At 42.6% G+C, this 24,962-nt stretch overlaps 1 long non-coding RNA gene across 1 annotated transcript in view; it reads left to right on the top strand.

Moving 5' to 3' along the window:
* LOC147596444 (uncharacterized) overlaps positions 1-21,001 on the top strand; it is a 41,697-nt gene extending 20,696 nt beyond the window's left edge. Inside the window, exons 2-3 of the long non-coding RNA XR_015261506.1 lie at positions 16,827-16,959; positions 20,781-21,001. This is a non-coding gene — a long non-coding RNA (uncharacterized LOC147596444). The remainder of the gene's footprint in view (positions 1-16,826; positions 16,960-20,780) is intronic.
* The last annotated feature ends 3,961 nt before the right edge of the window (positions 21,002-24,962 follow it).

Genomic DNA, 24,962 nt, shown 5'->3' with positions numbered 1-24,962 from the left:
TTTAGAGCCTTCCGTTCCTTTAGAGCACCTGTCTTTGATCATCTCCACTGACCTGGGCACACGATGAGCTGACCACCTGGATGCTGCTTACTGACATCTATCAAACAGGACAGACTGCATCACAGAGTCAGAGGCCATGTTGATCCTACCGGTCAGTTCATCCTGTCCTCACAGATCAACAGCTCCTGCTCTTAGGCCAACTTGCTTCTGGATGAAGCCACTTCACCATGACAACAACATCCACATGCCAAAAGTTCACATTTGCACATACAGGTTTACCTGGCGGACTACTGACACTGAAGAGGCTGCTGGTGATTGGAAAGCTGATTAGAAATTTCCTGGCAGGATTTTTTTTTTCAACAGAAAATAATAATTACCACATCAAAAGGAGTCAATGTTAATAAAGCTCCAACTATGTCTCACTTAGACTCATGCCTAGCTTATCTTCTTGATAGTCCTTTCCGTAGGTTGCTGTAGACCCGAAGCAGAGGACAGAGTCTTCAGAAAGATCTGTGGTAGGTGAAGAGAGCCAACAAGGTCTCTTGGTAGGACCTTCAGGTGGGCCAGTGCATCAGGCAGAGCATTACAGAAGTTCGGTGTCTTGTGCTTCTGGACTTATCTGATTGAAGCAACCAACCGGAGATCCTCAAGAGGGGAACTTGCATTGCGTGGTCTCAGTAGCTTCTTGCTTTGATTTTAAAGGGTTTCCAAGGTACCAAGCTCAGGTTTCAGCGTTGTCTAGCTCTGTTTGTTAAATGTGACTGCCTTTTTTGGGGCATGTTACCAGCATGGGCTGCAAGAACTGACCTTTGTAGACATTACTTAAAGACATATGGAATCCAGGGCAATGTTTTGCTCAGTGCTGAATTCCTCTGACACACAGGCCATCCATCCCATGGCTTTAAAATTGTGCTAGGGATTTGACAGTTAAAAAAAGTGGTGAGCACCATTTTTATTCATTGCTATTTGTCGTACCACGTCTGATTTGCTGCAGCATGCCTTGGCGTTATCTTGGAAAGAAGACACTCTGTGACTCACCGTGAGGCAATGCAGTGGAGAGTGGAAAAGAAAAAACCCCACACAGTTTCAAATGTACAATCTGCTCTCAGTACAGATGAAAATCAATAAATTTTGATTTTATCAGCTAATGATCTGGCTAAGTTACCCATAAGAATAGGGGGAATATTCCTCCATTTCCCATGGCTAGTCAGGAGGAGTAATTGGTGTGTTTTAGCGACTGTCCGTCCGTTCTCTTTCCGTGTATAACTCCTGTCTTGATCCCTTGGCTTCATTTGAACAGAAAACAGTGAAGCTGCTCAGTGAAGCTTCCCTTAGCAGTAGGAGAATGGTTTTGCAAAAATCATCCCTAGATGCTATGTTCATCCCTTGCCTCGGGACTGCTCTTTTCCCTTCTTCTTATATTTCTCCTCCTCTGTCCTTGTGTCTTCTTACACCATTTTCTGCATTAGCTGTTAGGGTCCAAGTAACCAACACAAGCTGAAACATTAACTTTGGCTGGTGGAAAGGAAATCTGATCAGTCTGTCAAATCCTACAATCCCACAAGCCTTACAAATCTGCCAAATCACAGTCTTCCATGTTGGCTTTTTTTCCCTGGCTATTTTCTCTAATTTTGCTTCTCATCTCCATCCATCTCAGCTTTGCTTAATCATCTCACTACTTGGTTTTGTTGCTTTTACAGAGTCCTATATCAATTTGAAAGTAGAATGAACTGTCTCATATTTAGATTTTTTTTTTCTGAGAAATTAAGCTTGAAACCTGCCAGTAATATCCTACCTTTAATGGTGGCTCCCTCCAGCAGCTCAACCTGACCCATGAACACCAGGGAACGTCAGGCAGGAGAGTAACTAAACTTCTGATATACTCACCCTATCTTCTCTCCATTATGTTTTATGCATGCTGGAAGCTGTAGGCATCAGTCCCAGGATGTTGAAGCAATCTTACAGTTCTCTCTTTTTCTGTCTGAAAATATCTTGTAAAAAACAATCTGCAGGCGTTGTGGTGAGCTACAAGCTATGGTGTAGCTAGGGGCGGACAGCTGTTAGAAAAACACATAAGCCCTGACTTAGAAGTCAGCATGAAAAAAAAAGGGAAAAACAAGAATTTTTTTTTTACACTGAGGGTGGTGAAGCACTGGCCCAGCTTGCCCAGAGAGGTGGTGGATCCCCCATCCTGGAAACATCCAAGGCCAGGTTGGCCGGGGCTCTGAGCAACCTGATCTGGTTGGAGATGTCCCTGCTCCTGGAAGGGGGGTTGGACTGGATGGGCTTTAAAGGTCCCTTCCAACCCAAACCTTTCTATGATTCTATGATAATACATCCTTATTGTGCATTAAAAGCATGCATCTAGAGAAGGATATAAACCAATTATCATGAAGTAAATTCACTCCTATGTCTACAGCACACTAACGTCTGCAGATAGGCAAGCTGTGGGAGACCAGTCATTGGCAAAACCTGTGATTTTTATTCAGTGACTTTGTTAGTTTTCCAGAAAGGGGAACAAGCACCACATTGAAGAAATGTGCAGATTTTTCTAAGCCAGGAAGCATTGTGAGCTTTTTAAAAAGAATACCACAAAGGAACGTAGGAAGAGTTACAAACCTCAAAAGAAATGCTGGTGGTTTCAACTAATAAAAATTAAAAATACTTCATTTTAAGAAGTCTGAAACATGAGAGAGTGAGGAACCTAGGAGGAAGTGAAGCTGTGAAAAATGACTTCAACTCATAAGTATCAAATGAGACATGAGTTTTCAGAGACTTAATTGTTTATTTCCAACCGTATTTCCTAATACTTATAACCACAATAACTTGGCATCTCACAGGCATTGAAGAGAAGGCTTCAAAATACATGGTTCATCATTGCTGTAATACAGGCAGAATTTACTGCAGAAGCAAGAGGCACAATTATTTTTGACAAGGTGTCAGAGATGCAAGCTACAGGCTTGCTTTAAGGCTTGTCAAATAGTTGTGTCAGTAAGGACACTCAATACAGTGTTGTGGTCATTGTATCCACAAAATAAAATTGATAACTTGCTATAGAAGTCTGTATGAGTGGCTATACCAAGTCAGCCAATGGTTCCTGTGTTGTAGCAGATACTTAGGAAAGGCTGTAAGCGCAAGACAAAACACAGAGGGATATGTTTGTCACTTCTGTTGTATAGTACTGCAGCATCTGTCAGTTTGCCGTGTACAGATTTCCAGAAGACGGTCACTTGGGCTGCTGAGATTACATGCACATCATCTGATTCAAAAATTTTCCTCAATTTTCCTCCCAGGCAATGCCCGGGATTGCTCTGGGACCATGGTGGACCTGGGACTGTCCCCAGTACAGATGTGGCCACCTTTGATCATACTTTCCAACCCAGGTTGGAACGGATGTTCCTTGAGAGGAACATGCCACATAGGAAGAAAACGGAGATGAACAGCTGACAGTTTCAACAGGCTTTTACTTAGAAATAATTTTAAGCAAATCCCTTTATTCCCCATCTGACATCAACTCTGAATAAGTGTGGCAGATGCTGACTTTATAGTTACTGTGAAATTACCCTATAAGAGTAGGAGATTCTGGGAAATTTATTTCTCTTTATAATTTTCCATTGTTTTATAAAAGTCCAGCAGCAGGAACAAGATGAGGTTTACCAAATCTCATCTGTCTGGATGTCAGCTCTTGTTCTAGCTGGGACTGACCTTAATTTTCAGTTGTTTCTGATGTTTCTAATGTAGGCAATGCTGTAATGGTTACTTAGTGCTACAAATACCTTATTCTTCTATTCAGAAATGTAGATTTATCATTTTTACAGAATTTCATGTCAGAAAAGATACTAAAAACTGGTTGATGCATCTGAGTGAAGGAAGTCTGTTAAGGAAGAACAGAAACAAGACCAAATGTTATGAATAAAAGAGGCTTTAGGACTATAAAATTTACCTCAGCATCAGGGCAGTGTTATACGCTGTATTGAGGAATGGCATTCCTCTGTGGCCAGATACCAGGCTGGTTCTGTGTCAGTTGTTTTTTAAATTCTCTCACTCTCAAAACTTTTTTTTTTTTCATTTCATTTTAGTTCTACAACCTTTTTCCTTCTGAGACTGAAATGCAGTATCCCACTAAATTCACCTCCTTTAGCTTGAGTGATTAATTCTCAGTCCTTGTCTGCATTACAACCCTTAAAAATATTTCTTTGTTGTTATATTGGGGGGTAGCTAAAAAACAGCTGAACTGGAAAAGTGTTAAGCGCCAGGACCAGCAGCTGCAGGAGAAAGAATAAGCCCACTAGAAACACTTCTCTTTGTTTAATCCCTGTAATTTCCCCTAATAGCACAAGGTCTCATAAGCAGCATTTGAGCATCTCATAAATAAACACCGATCCTATGCCCAACATTCAGGTAGCTGTTCAAGAAACTTTGTGTTAGGTCATAAAGAACATGGGTTATTAATTTATCTCTGTTTGATCACTCTTTAACGTACACTAGAACGGGATCAGTTATACACTGAAAGTGGTTAAATACAAGTCGTCTACGTTCCTCACATTTTACCTCTATACAGAAAAATAAGATTTTCAGAAAAATGTGTTATAGACTGAGCCACAAGAATATCTCTAAGATATTTCATAAATCTCCAAGAGAAGAATGCTAAGAAAATCAGGGACAAAAACATAACTCCACAGAAATGGAGCCAAAGGAGTATAATCTCAGATGGCAAATATGGGAAGCAGAAGAAACAGTGCCTCTCGAATATTGTATCGTCTTGCTTTCACAGTCGTGAAGTATATTTTTTCCAAAATGCAAATCCATTTCATAGAATCATAGAATGGTTTGGGTTGGAAGGGACCTTCAAAGGTCATCTCGTCCAAACTTCCTGCAAGGAGCAGGGACATCTCCAACCAGATCAGGTTGCTCAGAGCCTCAGCCAGCCTGGCCTAGAATGTTTCCAGGGATGGGGCCTCCACCACCTTTCTGGGCAACCTGTTCCAGTGTTCTGCCATCCTCAGTGTAAAAAAATTTTTCCTAATGTCTAATCTAAGTTGACCCTCTTTTAGTTTAAAACCATTACCCTTTGTCCTATTGCAACATGCGCTGGTAAGCTGTTTCTCCCCATTTTTCCTGTAGGCCCCTTGAGGTATTGGAAGGCCACTATAAGGTCTCCCCAGAGCCTCCTCTTCTCCAGGCTGAACAGCCCCAACTCTCTCAGCCTGTCCTCATAGGAGAGGTGCTCCAGCCCTCTCATCATCTTTGTGGCCTCCTCTGGACCTTCTCCAACTGGTCCATGTCCTTCTTATGTTGGGGGCTCCAGAACTGGACACAGTACTCCAGGTGGGGTCTCACCAGGGCAGAGTAGAGGGGGAGAATCACCTCCCTCGACCTGCTGGCCATGCTCCTCTTGATGCAGCCCAGGATGCAGTTGGCCTTCTGGGCCGCAAGGGCGCATTGCCTGCTCATGTTGAGCTTCTCGTCCACCAGCACTCCCAAGTGTGCCCTTCTCCTCAGGGCTGTTCTCCATCCATCCAGCCTGTATCTGTGCTTGGTTTATTTGAGTTGCTTAAAATTTAAGCACCAGGTATTTAATATTGACTCCTCTTTTCTGTTTGAAACATCTCCTAGGAACTTCTGAAACAAAAGCAGTAAAACCAATGGTGGTTGGCAAGCCTAATATCTAATTATATTATCAGAAGGAAGTAAGTACTTCCACCTTCTTACACTCAACCTGAAAAATAGTAGCATCCACAAGAGACCATAATTTTAAAATAAAATAGTAAAGGTAGTTTTTGTCTCTACTTTGTGATTTCTATTATGTCAGAAAGCATCATGGGTCATGCCACTATAATTTCTTTGGTTCAACTCCAATAAAATTATTTGATTTTAGAAGTATTTTGTTCACTGCTAGTTAGTAAATCACTCAGGATGAGTCTAAGGATCCACCTACTGTCTTCAGGATATTTAATTAACGATGAGGTAAGGGTTTCACCCTCTTCTCTAAAGTTTGCACTTGTAGAAAAATTTAATGCCACTGAAGTGAGAAGCAACTGAAGGCAACAACACACAGAGTCAATTTTTTTTTTAAATTGTGGTCTTTAACTGGATAGAAACTGATGGTCTTGCAGTTTGGGTGTTAGGGTAAAAATTGCCTTTTTTTTTTTCTAAAAATTGGTAAGTTTTGTAACATATTTTGAGCCATAGAGAACAAATTTCTGGAAGAATGCTGATAAATAAGTTTCCTCCAGGTCTGCCAAACTATTGGTCACCTGGATGGAGGGTAGTTAGGTACAGCTTAAGATGTTAAAAGTATTTTTGACAAAGCAAGATACAGTTGTGAAAGAGTTAAAGATTAATGTTGCTTTCTAACCAACAGTGAGCTTGACTTACAAGCAGAAATTGAAGGAATGAATTCAGTTATAACTAAACTTCAAAGAGTACGGCTCTATATTTGACTGTATCTTTTTCACTGGAAATAGGAAGGTTTCATACTGGGCTTCCATGCAAACAGGATCGGACCTGAAACCATACTTATGACTTAGTAAGTCAGTGAAACAATGCAGTTTTTTAAAAATCTGGAATATTTAACCAGGGTTTTTTTTCCCCCTCCCTCTGGCAGAAGGCAAAAAGTCTAGTCTTTATTGATCTGAGAAAGTTAAAAGAAAAGAAGAGGAGACACTATATGGAATTAATTTATGTAGACTAAAAAAAAATAAAGCCACAAGGAGATACAACTATCTAGGAGCTTTTTATTAGGCAATTTCTTGGACTTGGACACTTCAAAGAAGTATAATTTAACACCTAATTAAATCCCACTCATAATTAAGCATTGTCAGAGAATAAATTATTGAAATTATTAGACTTCCTCCACGTCTTATATTTTTCATATGATTTTTTTTTTTGTAGATAATGGAAAAGAAAGAAGGAAAAAAGACTCAAAACTTAAACAGAGGAATTAAAGTATTCCATTATGATGAAAAAACACATTTTCAAAAATGAAAGGCTGTAACAAACTTTCGTATAGAAACGTCTACAGATATTTGCAAGTGGGACTGTTTTATATCTGTAGGAAAAAAAAAAATGAACCTCATTGTTTGGATTTAATCCCTTACAGAATAAGTTCTTTCTTCTGCTGGCTGGGCTTCAGATGCCAAGAGTCATCCATTTGTCATTGTCTTTAATTGTATGTCATAACCTCAAGAGTTGAATCCACTGTGGATACTGGAAAATAACCCTCCTCTATTAGTTTTTTATTTTTATTTTTATTTTACAACAGTAAAAGACCAAAATTAGAGTGAATTGGAATTAATTAAATTGGAAGGTTTTTAAATTTAAATAAGATATATCCAGAAAGAAGCATTCCCAATTTTTTTTTTTCGTGTACAAATTACTCACTGCCATGGACTCTCAAATAATATTTTGCACCACAGAGATTCTTATCTTCAAGAGGCAAGAAAAGAGGCTTTAAAAAGTACACCAAAAATGCTTCTTCAGTGACTTAGAATAAAGATATTGGTGAAGTACAGATTACGTATGCTATTTATAGATAAAACAGTGAGCACCTACAGTTAATTGAGCTTGTGTCTCTCAGTGACTCATGTTAAATTCAGCAAAGACCAGGAATGACAAGTAGGAGTTAACTGTGAAAATATTTAAAGGCTTTGTCACAGCCTGACACTCAATTATTGAGGCTTGAAAATTATCCAAATTATTTAATTTGTAAAATGAAGGTTGAACTTATTTTATTAAGTAGAAGATTTTTTTTTTTTTCTCATCAAAAACATTAGGTACTAAAGTACTGATAGGAAGAGTGAAGGGAAAAAAAAAAGACTTACTCTACTGATGAGTATCTTTTAGGGAGCAGAGAAAGATTTCTGATCTTGTGCAGAACCTAAAGATGCTGCTCAGATCATTGCTAGTGGCACAACTCGTCAAAATCTCCTTCAAATGGGTGATCAGTCACTTGGGCACTCTATGGACTCATGGGGTCCAGAACTTCACTTCAAAGTAGATTACCTCTGCTTTGTGAGGACAGAGTGATTTTAGGGCTTGTGGAAAGGGAATTTCATGGCTCAGCTGGAGGAGGTCCAGGTCAAACACTAATCCTTCATGAACATCTCCAGTTCTGGAGCCCCAAACATCAGAAGGAGATGGACCAGTTGGAAAGGGTCCAGAGGAGGGCCATGAAGATGATGAGAGGGCTGGAGCACCTCTCCTGTGAGGCCAGGCTGAGAGAGTTATGGCTGTTCAGCCTGGAGAAGAGGAGGCTCTGGGGAGACCTTAGAGGGGCCTTCCAGCGCCTCAAGAGGCCCTACAGGAACGCTGGGGAGAAACTCTTTAGCAGGGCCTGTTGTGATAGGACAAGGGGCAATGGTTTTAAACTGAAAGAGTGTGGATTTAGATTGAAAGAGTGTGGCCCCGTCCAACCTGGCCTTGAACGTTTCCAGGCATCTACCACCTTTTTGGGCAACCTATTTGATCCCTGTGAGCCTGATGTGGGCTCTGAGCAACCTGACCTGGTTGGAGATGTCCCTGCTCCTTGCAGGAGGGCTGGAACTAGATGAACTTTAAAGGTCCCAAACCATTCTACGATTCTATGAAACAAATATTGCTAACAGTCTCATTTCAAATGCAGCTTCCTTCACATCCTTTTCATGATGCCAATTTTTATAATCTCAAGCAAGAGGAAAATGACCTGTCATCACTTCAGCCGGACGGCAGAGGGCCTACTCTTCACTTTTTTCTTTTATTTTCATCAGAAGTTTACAGCTGAAAAGCAGCCTGCTGCTGTCTCTTTGGGACTCACATCTTTATGAACCAAAATTTTTGTCAGACTGAGCCTTCTGGTGAAAATAATTTTGTAGCATCACAAAAGAAAGTACTTAATAATTTACGGTGGGAGAAAAGAAGTCTAAAGTCACATTGGTGACTGTTGGATGAAGAATTTATACCTGATATATTGATTTCAAAGAGTATCTGAATTAAAGGGAAATAAAGATCATGGCTGAAGACGTCTGCTTAGAAATATTAGGAACTAGGTAGTATGAAAGACAAGATATTTTATGGCATGTTTTATGTAGTATTGCTTCCCTATATCTCAGAATAAATTTTTTTTTGTTTTGTTTATTTAAGAGCTAATGTGCTGAATTAGAACAAATATTGATACTTTATAAGAGACTTCCTGTTCACTGTTTAGGTCCCAGCCCTGTTTGTTTGTTTTAGGAGTACCAGCTGCTTGCAGCATTCCCTTGGCTATGATAGTACAGTTTCATGCTTCATAACATTCCAATTTATTTCCAAGTTTAGATTATCATAACATTTTTGATACTCCCACACCTTTCATACAGTTAAATCAACAGTTTGTTGTTGCAGGTAACTTGAAAGTACAGCCACTGCTGCGGCAGAGAAAGGAGTGTAGAGAAATTAAATCCACTGTAGAAATATTGTCTGGGGTCTCAAGGAGGTGAGACAGAAATCACCTTCCTGCCAGAGAAAAATGTAAAGGGAATAATAAGGGAAGCAAATGGACGCATTTAAATACTGCAGTGTGCAATTCGTACATCTGTATTAAATTTCAAATGAAGCAACAGAAGTAAAGACGTGCTGAAAAAGGTCGTCCCTGACCAAAACTGAAGAGTGTTTTCCACGTCAAAAACTGTGTAAAGCCAGACTTTTCCAGTCTGGAAAAGAAATGATACAATAAGAAAGGAGAGAGGGAAGTTACGCTGCTGTGAGTGGCACGGAGATGGCAGATAGACAGCTGTTATCTACCATTTATCAGAGGTAAAAACTATAAAGTGGCAGTGTGGGTGATGAGTTCCAAAAAAGATAACAGAGTAAGCAGGCCAGCCTTGTATTCAGCATGAAGTTAGTAATTTGCTTGTACATATATATATATATTAAAAAAATATATATATATGTTTTTATATGTGTATTTATATGTATGGAGAGAGAGAAACAGAGTGGAAGGAGATGCTACTTCACCTAGAGAATGTAAGCTGTAATATGCTGCAATATGTTATGGGTGATAAAATTCTGCTTTTGTTCAAAAAGTGCTTGAAAAACATGTTGTAGATAAATCCCTCTTGTTGTAGAAAAGTTATAGAAAAGTTCAGTTTAGGCTCACGTTGTTTTGTACTCTGAGGCATTTTTTTTTAAATCATTTTTGTTTGTTTGTTTTGGGTTACTGAACAGGGCAGAGTCGTGATCTGTCACAGCAAAACTGCAGTTTTTTTAAGCCGAAATGTATGAAGAAGCATAGCTATTTCGTACCTATTTGTGAGCTTAACTGTAGTGCTTAGGTCTAGGAGTAGCTGATTAAAACTAGCTAATGCAAGGCTAGGCTTTCTGATGAAAATAATAATGAGAATAATAATAATAATAACAACAAAAATAATAATAACAAGAATAAAAACAGGAATAATAATAAAAATAACAATAACAACAAGAATGATAATAACAAGAATAATGGTAATAATTAGGGAAAAAAAAAGGAAAAAAAGCATTTATTTTCTCTATTTTTCCGGTACTTGGTGAATTTTTTTTAGCAAATACTGGCAGCTGGGCCCCCCCCTCGGCCCCTTCCTCTCGGGACAAGCAGACGAGCGGTGGTGCCAGGCTGTTTCTCCGGGCTGGGTGGTCCCGCCAACCTCCCCGCGCAACCGGTGGCTCCACAGCCGCGGGGCCGCCCGGTGCCGCTGTGCCACAAGGAATCGGCGGCTCCGGCCCCGCTCGGCCCCCACGGCCGCCAGCGCAGCTGTAAAAATCATTTTTCCTCTGTTTTAACACCTGCGTGTATCCTTCCAGATGCTTAAGAGAACGAAGGTTTTTGGGTAGAGCTAATATTAGACTATTCACTAAAAAAAAAAAAAAAAAAAGGAAAAGAAAAACACATAGACATAAAACCTTTTCTCCTCCTCAGTAACTTACAGCAGAGATTAATGTTTCTACACATGCAGCGAATGACAAATTTCCAACCTGCCCCACAGGAAGGGTTTTCTCATGGCAGAGAGCATTTTTAAGAAGGAATCATTGAGGGGCAACAGAAAAGTGCTTAAAACAACCTCACAGTCTCCTGGCAGAGAATCCCGGCTGTGCTCAGCACCGTGACGTGCCGCCGGCGTTGACTCGCACAGCGGCAGCATGCGCTGATGTTCATGCAAGTGTCAGAGAACGTAGGTGAGAAAGGAGCACCATGAGGGCAGAAAGACCGTAAAGAAAGAGCACACTGTGCCGTTTCTGTAGTTCGTAGTATGCAAAATTATTTCAGGCTGGTTTCAGGTGCAAGCCAACACAGGATACATATAAAAACATGAAGGGCAAACAAATATTTTAAATAATCATCCCCTAAAAGCTCTTTGGGTTTCAGCTCAGTCTCCCAGCACTGGCAGATTTGTTTAACACCCAAGAATTACGATGTTTTCCTGACAAGCACATGCTTACAGTGATGTATGAGGTGCAGCCCTGAACTGTTAATCCAACTAAGCTCACGAATAAACCTGGTTTTACATGTGAAACTATTTATTCAACTGCGCTTTTTTTTTCTTGACTGCTACTAGACCAAATTTTGGTGTTGACTGGAGTAGGGAAAACACCCCATCGTTTTATGCAGTGCAGATGTAGGTGAGGGCTGTGGAGGTCTGCAGCTATGCTGAAAACTGCACATACGTACTAAGGAAAGAATAAGCCAGCCTTAAAAAGAAAGTGCAAGATAGCAAAGGACCCAAAAGAAATAAGACAAGGTCTTGTTATTGCCCATAGATTATCCCTGGGAAATGTGGGAAATAAAAGAAATAATTTTGCTGTTGTTCTCCATTTACAGTAACTTTCAGCTTTATCCTTTCTTGTCTCTGACAAATCTACTTTCTGTTGACAGTCCCTTTCAGCTTCTGTCCTTTCTCCATGCTGATCTGCTATTTCTAGGACTTGTACACTGTTATGCTTTCCTGTTCCCACTTTTCTCCCTGCAGATCCTCGGGCAAGACTTTTACTTCTGGTGAAGCTGCAGTTATAAGAAATCTTCCTGTGCTACAGTTCCAGCTTGTGGCCCCGCAGCGGGGAAGCACAGAAATTGCTTGGAGCGTCAAGGGGTTTGCATGCTCTTGTCTTCTGAGCCAAGGTTTCCAGTGTTTCTATCTGCACAGAAGTCAATAAAACTGACTGTGCTGTGCACAAGGACAAAAGGAACCCGCTTGGTTCATTCCCAAGCAGACCAAGCAACATTTGTCTCTCTGAAAACCCTGGTTACATTTCCCACTTTCATCCTTGTAGTACCAAGCTCGATGTCTCAGTTTCCCAACCCATTGCTCTCTCTTCTCCACACCAGAGTACCTGTTCCTTCTCATATAATCATAGAATCACAAAATGGTTTGGGTTGGAAGGGACCTTCAAAAGTCATCTAGTCCAACCCCCAGGGTTGGGCAGGGACATCTCCAACCACATCAGGTTGCTCAGAGCCCCGTCCAACCTGGCCTGGAATGTTTCCAGGGATGGGGCATCCACCACCTCTCTCCTGCCTGCCTTTGTCAGTGTTCAGACTGAACAGCTCTCTTAAAGGCGCTAAAGCCACCAGATGCCACTGACCACACACTAAAATTTCCATTTCACGTAATTTCCAGCAATTCTCCATACTCTGTTCTCAAGCGTCTGGGAGCAATCAGAGAAGGGTAGGTCTGTCATTCCCCAAACACCAAGGATTATTTTAAACTGTTGCCTGTGTGAAAAAAAAGTTTGCCCATCTTGAAAAGTGAGCCCTCTGTGAGGGCTGGTCTAGTGTTCAAGAAGAGGGCATTGACACGTCGCATTGTACTGAGGGAGCACAAGAAGTGGTCAGATCTTGAATCATCTGCTCACGGTGCGTCGCCCCGTGGTCAATCAGCGTGGTGCTGCTGCCATTCTGCTCGCTGCTGGTCTTCATCCAAAGCGCTTGTGGGTGGCACTCCATGTAGTCCTTCCTCTCCTGTCTGAACATGTTCAAGGTGTTATAGTCCTTCAAAGAAATATCTGTCACATGTTTTGGGATGTAATTGTTTTCTGATGGAAAAACAACGTCTCTCTCTGCTCCATTTTCACCCAAACAGCATCGTTCTTATCTCCTAATCCTCTTTGCCTCTCCTGTTTCTAGTGATTTGGTAAGGACTTAGCTGGACACTTTGAATTTTTCCTTTTTATTCTGGAAGATGCTGTGCCCACACAAAATAAATATGATGACAGAACCTCCCAGGTGTTGACACATTTGTGGAGATTTCCTATTTTAACTTTGTTTATTGACATGTTATCACTTTTTTACAAGAAATGAGACTAGTGTTCTTTACCACCAGACTGCCAAAGTTTTTCAATCTTTTCATCTCCTGACTGAAGTACTGGAGGTTGTACAATGCAGAAGGTATCTGAGTATTTAATAATTCCTGGTAAATTTAGTTTGACTGCTTTTTAAACTCATCTGGTTCAACTTGATGTGACTTCACAGAAACCAGTGAAACTTTATCAACTTATGTCACAGAAGAAATCAAGCTTTGCATAAAAATGTATGAACAATTTAATGTCTATTACTAGACATTGGCATAAACAGGAACCTGTATATGGTACATGTGTACTTGTAACACATATTTTTATTTTGATATATTAAAATGTCTTGTTGTATGTGAATGTCTCTAGTACATGGCACCGTACTTTTAAAAAAACCTAAAAATACCCCTGATTTACCTGCACTTATCTCACTGTGGTTGTACTTCGAAAGAACAGAATGCACAGTGACTGACTGACTCAGAGATATTTTCAGTACGAAGACTTACTGTTATTTGTGTGGATAATAGAAGGAAAATTTAAATTTTAATAAAAATATTTTAGAGGAGCTAAGGAATAAGGTACATTTACCTGCCAAATATATTTTTCTCTTTGCTTTTATTGATTCTCTTTAATTTTCCAGCAAAATGACATCTGTGAAACTGAACAGCTTTCTTCAGAAAGGTTTTTATGCCATATAGTATTGGAAACTTCATCTAAAATTGTTTTTATATGAATCCAAGGTTGGTCTTCTACATTCTAGAGATCTTCATTTTGTTCTTTAATAAGGTGCACACACATCACATGGAAAGTGAGAAAATAAAAAATAAAATTCCTTTGCAATAGATTAATTTGGAATCATAGTAGAAAGAGTGGCTTCAAACTCTGCTGAATAATTAAGAAAAAGTCTTAAGTAGCTGACTTAGAGTAGTGGATTCTAACTTACGCGCATCTTTCAGCGGAGTCTTTTGTTGTAGTTGTATTCTGGTAAATAAAAATATAATTCTTTTTGTGGTATTCAAAGTATTTTAATAGAGAAGATCTGCAAAATTATGGAAAAATTAGGTTTTTAGCATCCATGGAAGTTCACAACCTTCTTACAGATTGGCCTACCCAACTCATATGCAGTGGTGTTTTAAGAAAACTGACTTGAACCGAGTTCCTTCTTGCCCTAGGAAACAGTTGTATGGCATATGGAATCCAATTCTTAAGCTGTTGAAACTTTAAAATAAGTTAGAATAGTTTCACTTTTATGGTGGTCTGTGGTATGCTTGGAAGGTTTGTATACAGCTTGGAAAGTGATCAGATAGCTTAATTTCTTCTACACAGCACTATGGCATGCCCTCCTACATTAGAGCTGGGAATGGCTTTCAAAACAAGTTGGTTCCATCAATTCCATACCAGTGTCCCTCTGCAAAAATAAATTAAGAAAAAACCAAATCCGAACCCTCATTAGGTTAGCTACAGTTATGTTAGACTCATGTTTAAGTAATCAAGTGGTACATAGGAGACCGAGTTGAGAGAGATGAAGCTTGCACCGTAAGGAGAGGTGCAAAGGTGTTCCTCTGCATGGACATACGTAAACGAACAGCTTTTGTTATGCTTAATCCTGTGGTAGCAGACATGACACAGCAAGGTATATACACCCAGCTTTCCTTGATGCCAAAGCTGCTGGAGGACACACAACCGTCTATGCAACGAGTTGAGTTATGCAGGAGGAGCTGAGTCCTACTCAGCTCATCTTCTCTGCTGGCTCAGTCTTAAAATTTATGCTGCTGTGCTTCAGCTCCTCAATGCAGGCACACGTCAAAACAACAGCAAGATGGGTAAGAATGTAATGCCATCTAATAATACAAAAGCAAATTTTAAATGGTAGAGGCACTTCAGCTGTAGTGTACAGAGCTCAGCATACGCTAATACAAACCAAGACGACAATGGGATGTTTGCATTTTTTAATTGATTAAGATGGCTGATTTAATTTGCTTCAATGATTCATGAAGTTTCAGTTTCCAGAAATGGATCAATGGCTGAATTTTATTTCATAAAGGCTGATTTAATGTTTTTATCCCCACCTAGTTACAGCTACAGGTTTATACAAGAGGAAGAACAGAGTTCTGCTAAAGAACATCTCAAATTGAAAATAATTAATTTAGTACCCTTATGAAATTTTTAAAAAAAAATCAATTCCTGTGATCTTCGCAATCAAAACACTGATTCTAAGCTGACAGCGTTTAATGATCACCCTGTCTTACCTTTTGAATTAATGGTAAAATATTTGGAGGACAACTGATGAAAGGCGTCTTTTGTGATTGTCATAATTAGAAAGCTGGTGAACAAAGGGAAGGCTTCCAAGGTGATGCACTTTGCCTTGTACTAAGAATCAAGTTTTAGGAGATGCAGAGCCATTGTTGCCTTACATCTCATTAGTTTCTACTGAACAGGAATTCTGCACATGTGAGAAATTCAGAAATGTCTCAAATTGGGCACCACTGCTGTTAAGACTGGGAGAAAACTTCTTAGACACAGAATCCATCTGTCTGCAAGACTGTAGGCGACAGCTCATCTAAACTAATGAGAGCTGATCTGCTTTGTCTTGTAACTGTGTATGTTTCATGCTAACTTCAGAAGGAGTTTTCTAGCATCTCACTCTTCTGATGGTTAAAGTTGCTAATTTGCAGTCGTATTTTTTTTTCACAGTCGGTTCTTTCTTTGTGCTTACTGTGTGTCCACATGGATCGTTTGACCCAAATTCACACCACACCATTGTTTTCTGTATCTTGCTTCACTATTAAAAAGTGTCTAGGCACCCAGAACTGGAGTTTTCTGAGAGCTTGGATTGATGGGAATATCAGGCCAATATTCAGTACCAACCACAGTACACTACTTTGTATTTCATTGATGTGAAAAGTAGGACCCAAGTTCTGGATAGGAACATGGCCTGCTCGTGCTGTATTTATGTGATAATCAGTATTCAAGGCAAACCTTCCAGCAACTAAAAATCCTAAGTTTCGTTTTGTGTGTCTCTGCCCAGCCCAACCTCATAAATTACTCTAAATTTACCTTCTTTTGGAATTATTTACCCTGCAGGTGTCCACCTCCAAACCCCACCTTTCTAGGGACAGACCCGTAGAGTCAGTCACTCGTTGACAGAACGACTGGTAAGGGGCAGATAACAGATACACAGTGAGTCACCGTAAGGCCAGCCGGTGAGTGTCTAAGTAATATACTGGATCAAAAAGGGATCTGAAAACATTACTGTTGGGCACAAGTATTTCACTTTATATTTTGAGCAAGGCCTTAATCTCAAATGGAGGTGAAAACAGGGATTTGTTTGATGCTCATGGGTTTTTTTTTTTAAACCATTGTCAGTATGACACTTTGAGAGTGGTTTTGAGAAGCATTAGTTCATAAAGCAGCATTGTTTATTCATTTAATTCAAGAAATAGTTACTAGTGAAGCTATGCTCAACCTATGCAAGACTTACTCAGAAGTGGCAAGAGCATCTAATTTAATTTGCATCCCTTTCACAACTCTTGGACAATTTATGTTTACAGTGACTGTTGGTTGGTGATAACGACAGCTTGCATCTTCCCATGGAGGAATCCAGTAGCTTGCATCAGTGCACTTGCTCTCCAAAGTGGCCAGATACCAGCATCCAGCAGGACTTAGAAAGCTCCTCTGCTTAAGGTGAGTTCAGATTAGAAAATCCTGTTCATGTTTTCTGCTGGAACTGCTTTGTTCTCACCTCACTGTCTGGTTCTGATGTCACAGTCCTTTGTCTTTATTCACAGAGTAACCTAGGCACAACCTAACCCCACAAGCAGACGTCATGGGTGAAGGTTAATCTACTTAAACACCGCTGTTAACTAGGACAGAATTTTAGCCACCCTATTAAGACTTCAAAAGAGATAATTGTTGGAATAGAGTCTCCTTAAGGCAATATTGAAGGCAACTCAGATGAAGGGAATAATTGGCTTATAATTGTTATATGTGTCTTTGGACTCTAAAACCGTTGAAAAGTTAAAATATTGGTTAAAGTAGAATTAATTCTTTTAGAGCAAAAAGGATTTTTGTATTTAGCTAGCACATACTATCTGGTACTTAAATAGCCTAATTAAGAGAAACAAATGTCCTGAAAACTCAATAACCTATGAAAAGAGGGGTTATGAAATGATTTCTTAATTTCAATATCAAGAAGTGTGTTAATTCCCACAGTATAATTAGCTGAGAAGTTGATATATTGTATATTAGAAATAATGGTTATGTCTAATCAGAATGAGTTCTTCGTCATATTTTTCCATTCCATTAAAAAGTGAAGCATCCTCAACCCAATTATGAATGTTGATAGGTTAAAATTGCAAAATGAAGTACAAGAGACAAAATTAATTAGACATGTTAATGAATCTTTAATTTCATTTTTGTCCTTTTGGTCTTTTAAGAAGAAAAGGAAGATTCCCTAATACCACAAACAATAAAGTTTTCATTAGTACTTTCACCTCTTTTCTGCAGAGAGTGGATTTTCAGTGGTTTTCCTCCATCCCTTCCCCCTTACTCATTTATCTGTAACTGCTATTTCTTTTACCCATTTAGCAAACAGAGATGCAAGGCTGCTACAATGCGGCTGGCAACCTTTTGCTGTGGTCCTCTGATGTGGACCTTTGTGTTTTGGAAACAGACTTTCTACGCTTTAACTCTGTCACAGCTCTTCAAGGCCTTTTTCCTTGCCGAGCCCTCTGTCTAAGCTCTCACACTCTTTCCAGTGTCTGTTCTAGTAAATCACTGCAGAAGAAACATTTCTGTATTTGCCTCTTAAGCCTCACAGCTTCTTCTGTTTCTAAGCTCTACGCCAGCCTCGCAGTCCTAGAGCTGCTTTGCCTAAAGGATAATTTCACATGCTCTCCGCGTCCCCAGAGCGCTTTAGACTGTTTTATGTCCACACACGATTTTTTAAAAACTTGTGCCACACGTGAGCTCAAGAAGTTCTGAGTCAGCAGACTCAGAGTGCTGGCAACTGGGCATCGACATACGGCAGAGAAGAAAGCAGCCAGGAATTCCAGTCCCAGGCAGGAGCATCCCCTAATTACGCTGCTTTGATGAAAGGCTTGGATCGAAATTCGTAGTGCTTATCCTACCTAGGTCTTGAACTCACACACAGCCATTTATCTGTGACTCTTGCGGGGAGGGTGAAATGTTCAAGGATGTTGACAGGGTCCCAGGGGAGACCCTAGGTCGCAGCCTAGCCAGTGTCTCCATGCAGAGGTGTCCTGGGAGGAAGATAGGAGAGGACAGAGTTTCTAACGAGGCGTTAGATACCCCTGGAGCATGACGTGGTGGTGCAGCCAGCATCTTCTTGCCACGACATACCAAAGTTTCCTCTTGGTATTCAGCCCTTTCATCCCCTAGCACTTAGCACCATAAAATCCCAGCTGAAGGGAAGGGGGGAGATAGGTGTCTTTGCACACCTTTCCTTCCACACACAAGCACACACTTAACTGAACTTCTCAGACACTTTCTCCTGACTGTTTTATCTGACTTGGGGCACCTGTGTTATTGGAACTGGGAGGTTATGCAACTGTCAGGAAGACAAACCAGTGCATTTGCATGGTTGGCACTGTCCATGCAGCCATACCAGGTCTACCTGAGGATCATGGCACTGTTCTCCACTGCTTTATAAGGATATTAGTACTTCTTTCCTGCGTGCAAACTCGATGGGCTAACTGTGCCTTTCTTCACAGAGGTGTTATAAAACTAAATTCACATTCAAAAAAATAAGAGGCTACAGACAAGGTACGGAAGGCATTCAGGGAGTGGCCTCCTTGATGGACCCCATCTAAGAGGAGCTTGTCAAAACATGATTTTGTTTCTAGCTTATAGCTTTCACTTCAGAGCTTCAGAAGAAATTTTAAAGGTAGTTTTTGAAAGAAACAGGATCAAAAATTGTTTGATTTTCTGTCACCTTCCTGAGGAACTTCTCTTACTCTCCTGATACTGGGAAATGACCTTGAAATGTCCTTGGCTTGGCAGAAACTTTCTGGACGTTCCCTGAGAGCACTTTGGAGTCAGGAAGGACCTCCCTCAGAGCTCTGCTGAAGAGCACAGCAAAGAGATCAAGAGCTGCAGCTTCCAAGGCCTCCGGGCTCATGGAGCTGTCAAAGGGCACGTGGGAGGTGCAGGATTTTCACCTGAAGTGGCGCAGGTGTCACGGCCTGACTCCAGGAAAGACGGGTCAATAATAGACTTCCAGATGAGGTGACAGGGAAGTTCTAGGACATAACAGTGCTGTGATCTGACAGAAATTGGGGGGATACGTGCTGTCTTACTTGCCACTTTGGGCCTGATGAGGATGTTGAAAACTATTCTTGCCTGTATTTGAAGTGAAACTATAGTGATTTCACAGAGAGCTGTTTTTCGTACTTGAGCGTCAATGTTGGACTCCACACCTGCACTTTAAGTGTCTGAGCCTTTAACTGAAATGTACAAAAACATGTACATGAGTTTTGGGTTTATGTAGTAAGATTCTGGTAGCAGGGGGAGGCTGTAGGGCTGACCTCTTTGAAAAGAGACCAAGGGTTGCCCCAGGGGTAGAGACCTCTGCACAGCAGCTGGACGAGAGAGGAATGAGAAAAATGTGAGAGAAGCATCCCTGCAGGCTCCTAGCAGGAGCTGTGACCCTGTGGAAAGGACCCACGCTGGAGCAATTCATGAAGAACTGCACCCCTGAGAAGGACCCATGTTGGCGAGGTTCATGAAGGGCTGTCTCCGGTGGGGGGACCCCACGCTGGAGCAGGGGAAGAGTGAGAGCAGGAAGGAGCGGCAGAGATGAAGTGTTATGAACTGACTGCAGCCCCCATTCCCCATCCTTCCTTGGGGAAAGGAGATGGATAAGTCAGGAGTGAAGTTCAGCCTAGAAAGAAGAGGAGGATGGGAGAAGGGGTTTTTAGTTTTGTTTATTTTCCTCACCATTCTGCACTATGATTAATTAGCAAGAAATTAAATTAAACTTTCCCCAAGTAGAGTCTGTTTTGCCTGTGATGCTAACAAGTGAGCAATATCCCTACCCTTATCCCAGCCCAGGAGCTTTTTCATCCCAGTTTCTTCCCCATCATGTTGAGGAGCGAGAGTGAGAGACCAGCTTGGCGGGTGTCTGGCAACCAGACGAAGTTTGCCCACCAGCACATGCATATGTGTACACGTGTGTGTCTGAAAACTTGTTTCGCAAACAATCAAAAAAGTTTTGGTCTCTCATAGTTTTCTGATCTATTAATACCCCTATATCTTCATGGCACAAGGATGAAAGCTCAACTGCTATCTCGTTTCCGTAGGCTGTTTCCCACAATTTGGTTGCTGAAACCTCTAACGTTGTTTGGCTTCACTGTATTTCAAGACAAGATGTGGTAGGAACTTGCTGAATTGAATTTATCTGTGATTAACTGTGATCGAAGTCTTTGAACAGAACAATATTGGCATTTTAAGTATTATAATATGTGCTTTATGTGTTCTTTCTCTAGCTGAATTTGAATTGTCTTATCAGCTTCCAGTGAGCTGCAGGACTTCAGGAGTGAAGTGTACGAACTTGGTCAGATTGCTGTAGGTGTCTTTGCACTCCTTTGCTTCCACACACAAGCACACACTGATCTGAACTTCACAGACACTTTCTACTGACTGTTTTATCTGTGTGGGTGTGTATGCCTGTTTGTAGCCTAATAAATCGCCATTTGCATTTCCACCATGTTGGTGTCAGGGTGCTTATTGGCCCCAGGGTGGGTGTCCCTGGACTCCACAGAGCTCCTTGTGGATGCAAATAGGCCATAAGGGGGAGGTCCGCCGCCGCCTACAGGCACCACCGATCCCGAAGACCGAAGCCAACAAGTGGTGACCCCGATGTGATAAACAAAGGGGTCCGACGTGACCAACAAGATCGGCGGTGGAAGTCGACGTGATCGAGACCGGTGGGACCGACGGGGCCACAGAAGCAGGTGAGCCTGCGGCAGTAGGTGTGCCTGGGCTAACCTACCAGGTTCACGGCAGACCGGAGACCCTGAAAGCCTGAAGAAGGGAGGAGGTGGCTGCAAAGCAGCGGGACAATGCCTGTGGGCGGCTGCAGGACGCTGCAGTAGACGCAGGGGGGACTGCAATCATGGAGACGACTATTAAGGTATTGGAGGGTCTGGCGAGGGTATGTGGGATTTATATTAAATCGGCCTTGACCAAAGATTGTATTGATTATTTGATACATTTGGGAGCGATAAAGACTTTTGCTAATATTTTTGATAGGGAAAATTGGGAATACATCAGAGGCGCGCTTGTGGGGCTTGCCGTTTTAGGTAAGTCAGAAAAAGCTAAGACCTTGGGAAAGGTCATCAGAATTTTAGAAAAGGTGCGCGAGGCGCGAGAGACGTGGGAGGAGGCGAGAGGATGTGTATTAGGGAAAAAAGAAAATAGCGAAAAAATTGTGCAGACAGGACCCTCCTTGGTAGGAGACGAGGTGACCTTGAAAGAAAAATTAAAGGACGTTGAGGAGGATGAAGGCTGCCAGATCAAAATGGCTGCTGGGGTGGGGGAGAAGAACATGGCGGGAAAGTCGGAGCGGAGTAGGACGGGCGAGGAGGACTGGCCACCCGAATCGTCTGGTGCCCACCCGGTGGAAGGGAAAGAGTTAAGGGGACCCCCGCCGCAGTATCCATGGGGGGATCTGGCAGAGGCGGCAAACATGGACAGGCAGAGGGCCGAGGAGGAGGAGAAAGCAAGGAGGGACCGTGAGGCAGGCGAAATTAGAGAGGAACATAAACGCAGGAAAAGAGAAGAACAGTTACTTGACTGGGTGCCTGCCAAGAAGCTGCCCGTGGATAGTGATTCAGAGGCAGAGGGACCGCCCCCATCCCCGATTCCCGCCAGAAAATGGCGTCAGCCCCGACCTGCCTTCCCCTCGCACTTGGAGGAGGCCCAGGAAGAAGTCGGGAGGCGTAATCACAAGGAAGGAGAGGGCGGGAAAATTCAGGGGCGGGAGGTTCCTGCTGCGTGCCCGGAGGGGGCGCGGCCGAAAGAACGGGCCGGCACGCCCACAGCGCCAAAAAGGGCAGAGACCCAGACGGGGTGAGAGGGGAGGAGACCTGGACACATAAGGACATAGGAGCCGAGAGGGTGTTACAAAGGCTCCGAGCGGGAATGCCGGAGCTGGCTGCTGCACCGCCCACCAGAAAAGGTTCCGCAGTAGCCTCCCGCCGGGGAGGGGCCTGAGCCGGCAGAGCGGAACCTGGCAGCCAAGGGGGGGCGTCCCAAAGGCCTTGAGTGGGAGCCGAGGTAACGACAGCCTCCCTGTACAGGCGAGCCCAACCGTGGGCGCGAGTGGACACCTTTAGGTGCGAGGCTTGTACAAGCATTATACAAGGCGGTGAAGGAGAAAGGACTAAGGGATGAGGAAACACAAACTTTATTAGACAGTGCCCATGCTGGCCCATGAACACCCGCAGACACAAGGCAGCTGGCAAAAGCCATCTTAAACCCCCCATTATTCACACTGTGGAAGGAGGCTTGGCAGAGTGGATGTGCTGCGAAGGCGCAGGCAGCCACTCAGCCAGGACATCCCCTCCAAGGGACCGCTCTGGAAAGGTTAGTGGGAAGAGGGCAATTTACTACGCCAGCTGTACAAATCACAGGGCTGAGGGGAAGAGAGTTCCAGGCTACTACAGAACAATCGAGAAGAGCCTATGGAGAAACTGCAAAATTAGAAAGGCGAGCAGAACCTCGGACCACCATCGTACAAGGACTAGGAGAGAATTTCACAGAATTTTGTGGCAGGCTCCAGAAGGCCACCTTAGAGTCCGGCTTACTGGATACGGCAAAGGAACCGGTTTTGCTTGAATACATTAGGCAGCAAGCAAATCCAATGACAAAAGACATTTTAAAAAATGTGCCACAAGGGACCCCCCTTGCCCAGCTGATTAGGACGGTATTACAACAGGAAAATTTGCAGACAAACCAGCCCCTTGTAAAATCACTGCAATCGGCAGTCATGGCCACAGTGGGACCAAGGTGCCACAGTTGTGGACAACTTGGGCACTTTCAAGCTACGTGCCCTAACAGGCAGGGACAGAGGCCACCGAGAGATCAGAGAGGCCAAAAGGGTCCTTGTTGGATATGCGATTGTAGGCAAACATTCCTACAGGGAAACAGCCAAGGGAGGCTAGCGCGCAGAGGAGGTGCGCCTCCCTCGGGAGCGCGAACCTCTGCAGCAATGACGGCAGCCTGGCAACAGCAGGGGACAACAGAGGCGAAGCAGCAAGGCCAAAAGGAAGCAGCCTGGGAACCCCATCACTCCCGGGAGTGGCCTTGGTCTTAGATTGTGCCGACAGGCCCATGGTGACGCTTTGGATGCAGCACGGAACCGGTACGAAACCCTAAGAAATAGCTGTGACAGCCCTAGTAGACTCGGGGGCAGATGTCACTGTTATTGCTGCATCCATGTGGCCACAATCCTGGGCGGCTCAACACGACGGGACCGTAACAGGTATTGGGGGAGAACAGTCCTTTTATAGAAGCGTCCACCTGATCAAAGTAACGATAATAGACAAAGATAAGGGGCCCTTGATTGCGCTACTGCATCCAGCCATCACGCAAGTTGCAGAATCGCTGCTGGGCAGAGATGCCCTAGTACAGATGAAAACACGGCTAAGAAATTTAGATTAGGGGCCGCTGCCTCAGGCGTGGTGATACACGCTTTGACTTGGAAGACGAATGATCTAGCCTGGGTGGAGCAGTGGCCTTTAACTCGCGAAAAATTACCTGCAGCGAAAGAGATAGTGGCTAGAGAGTTAGCAGCAGGACATTTAGAACCATCTACCAGCCCTTGGAATACCCCTATCTTTGTAATCCCCAAGAAATCAAAAGCACAGTGGAGACTACCATGTGATCTTAGGGCAGTCAATAATCAAATGGAAGCAATGGGACCGCTTCAGCCGGGTGTCCCATTGACCACAGCCATACTGGAGGACTGGCATATTATCATCACTGATATAAAAGACTGTTTTTTCAGCATACCGTTAGCCTCAGAAGACAAGAAACGCTTCGCATTCACACTTCCCTCGATCAATCAGGCAGAACCAGCGCAGAGATGGCAGTGGACAGTATTACCTCAGGGAATGAAAAATTCACCAGTGATCTGCCAGAGGTATGTTGCCCAAGCCGTAGAGCCCACAAGGGAAAGATACCCTGAAGCACACATCTGTCACTATATGGATGACATTTTGATCACTACAAAGAAAAAAGATGAGGGTGAGACGGTATTAAATGATACGGAACAAAACCTGAAAAGGAAAAATGTCCGTATAGCAGAGGCAAAAATACAGAAGGGTCCACAATTCAAATATTTAGGAGCAACGATAACTGGAAATTGGGTAATAGCACAATCATTGAAGTTAGAACCAGAGGTGCAGACGCTAAACGATGTGCAGAAATTAGTGGGAGCAATACAGTGGCTGAGATAATTTGTATGTATACCTCAAGAGTTCATGAAACCATTTTACGAGTTATTGAAAGGGAAAGAAATTTGGGAAAGCAGACAGTTAACTGCGGAGTGCAGAGATATGTTGAGCCAAATACAAGAAAAAATGAAAACTCAGGCAGTATACAGGTGGAATTCTAATGAGTTGGTGGCTTGTTGGGCGTTCACGAAGGAGGGAGTGATTGGATGC

Source organism: Chlamydotis macqueenii, chromosome Z (assembly GCF_036417535.1).
Source record: "Chlamydotis macqueenii isolate bChlMac1 chromosome Z, bChlMac1.mat, whole genome shotgun sequence".
NCBI classification, from domain to species: domain Eukaryota; kingdom Metazoa; phylum Chordata; class Aves; order Otidiformes; family Otididae; genus Chlamydotis; species Chlamydotis macqueenii.
Note: the sequence above shows the minus strand (reverse complement) of the source record. Positions and strands in the feature narration are given on the sequence as shown.